The sequence below is a fragment of the Cydia amplana genome, chromosome 19, assembly GCF_948474715.1.
Source record: "Cydia amplana chromosome 19, ilCydAmpl1.1, whole genome shotgun sequence".
NCBI lineage: Eukaryota > Metazoa > Arthropoda > Insecta > Lepidoptera > Tortricidae > Cydia > Cydia amplana.
The window spans coordinates 7,182,810-7,185,292 of NC_086087.1; positions in this window are offsets into that span (position 1 = coordinate 7,182,810).

The window sequence follows — 2,483 nt, forward strand, 5'->3', positions numbered from 1 at the left end:
TTACCCTATCGTTTGGCTTACCCTATCGTTATGGAAACCATTTTGAATATGATTAATCATATTAGATGTGGTTACCAAATCAAATAGGGTGTAGATAAGGTAGTTAAGCCTATAATATTTACCGCTTACCCCTTCATAGGGTAACCCTTTTTCCGTCTCTTTTCTACGTAGGCGGCGATTCTACCTTTCTCATTGAACAGAACAGGATAGATAGAGATAGGTAGGCGGGGGGCGGGGGGGCGGCAGCCGCAAAAGCGAAACAAGTGGAGTGAATTGGAGCAGTCACATCACATTCTGGAATCCTCTCTAATTACTCGTGTTACTCGCGTCCTGAGTTTGGTGACACGACGTCATGGAATATACAGGATGGATTTTCTTTTTGGGTCTGTGAGGGCAGCTACCAGATCCCGTGCTGCTACGAGAAAACGGTCTAAGAAGACCTTCCCTGGATTTCAAATTAATGAAGATTGGCTTTTACAGGTTTTGGAAAAAACATACAGGGTGAGAGGAAAAGGTCATTTTTGACAAACTTTTTTTTTGATGCCAATCGATCCAATTCCCATTAAGGATCAAAAGCTTGTATGGAACCAAAAAAAAACTTTCCGGCTAGAAAAGCCACAAATTGAGGAAAACTTTTCCCATACAATTTGTATGAAAATGAAAACTTTTATTTTTCAGATGCTATTTTTGTATGCCAATCGATTCCATTCCTATCCAGTATCATTCGTTTCCTAGGGGTCAACTTACGGTAATGTACTAAAAAGCCACAAATTAATAAATACTTTTTCCATACATTTACTATGGATATTTTTTTGGTTCCATACAAGCTTTTGATCCTCAATAGGACGAGGATCGATTGGCATAAAAAAAAAGTTTGTCAAAAATGATCTTTTTCTCGCACCCTGTATGTTTTTTCCAAAATCTGTAAAAGCCAATCTTCATTAATTTGAAATCGAGGGAAGGTCTTCTTAGACCGTTTTCTCGTAGCAGGACGGGATCTGGTAGCTGCCCTCACTGACCCAAAAAGAAAATCCATCCTGTATACATGCAAGTGTCCGGACGGACTGACTGATTCATCAACGCAGAGCCGAAACTACAAAAGATAGAAAGTTGAAATTTACACACCAGATTACATTTATAAAGTGTACAAGAGATAAGAAGCGATTTTGAGAAATTCAACCCCTAAGGGGGTTAAAAAGGGGAGGAAAGTTTGTATGGGGTTCAAGTTTTATTTTAAGCTAAGAATTTGAAACTTCGTAAAAAGATATATTATTATAATACAAGAAAACTAATTTCAGCGGTTTTGAAAATTTATCCCCTAAGGTGGTGAAAAAGGGGTTGAGAGTTTGTATGGATATCAAACATTTTTTCGAACGCGGGACTTGAATCTTTGTATTTGGGGATATTATTAAAAGACAGGAAAAGCAATTTCAGCGTTTTGTAAAATTCATCCCCTAACAGGGTTAAAAAGGGGTTGAAAGTTTGAATCCATTACAAATGCTTTGAAACTTCTTAGAAAGGCATAATTGCCGATTACAAAAAAAAGTAATTGCAACGGTTTTGGAAATTCAACCCCTAAGGGGGTTAAAAAGGGGATGAAAATTCGTCTTGGGGTGCGAATTTTATTTTAAGCTAGGAACTTGAAACTTCGCAAAAAGGTATTAAATTAAAATACAAGAAAACTTGTTTCAGCGTTTTTGAAAATTCATCCCCTAAGGTGGTGAGAAAGGGGTTGAAAATTTGTATGGATATCAAACATTTGTTTGAGTGCGGGACTTGAACCTTTGTATTGGGGATATTATTAGAAGACAGGAAAAGTAATTTCAACGTTTTGTAAAATTCATCCCCTAACAGGGTTAAAAAGGTTTTGAAAGTTTGTATGGGGTTTAAATTTTATTTTAAGCGAGGAACTTGAAACTTCCTAAAAGGGTATTATTTCAAAACGGCAAAAAACGAATTTCAGCGTTTTTGAAAATTCATCCCCTAAGGTGGTGAAAAAGGGGTTGAAAGTTTGTATGAAGATCAAACATTTTTGTGAGTGCGGGGCTTGAATCTTTGTACAGAGGCATATTATTAGAGTACAAGAAAAGTAATTTCAGCGTTTCTAAAAAATTCTTCCTTTATAAGGGTTAAAAAGGGGTTGAAAGTTTGTATGGAGATCAAACATTTTTGTGACTGCGGGGCTTGAATCCTTGTATAAAGGCATATTATTAGATAACAAGAAAAGCAATTTCAGCGTTTTTAAAAATTCATCCTTTAAAAACTTTTTACAAAAAAAATAAAACCGACTTCAAAAAGGATGAAATAAAATATTATCCTTTTTGAAGTCTATGCGTTACCAACTGATATGTTTGAAGTCGGTGCCAAGCCAAGTAGTAACAATACCAGTTAAAAATGGGATTTATAGCCGTAAAGCTGATTATTTTTGACTGGTATGGTATTGTTACTACTTGGCTTGGCACCGACTTCAAACATATCAGTTG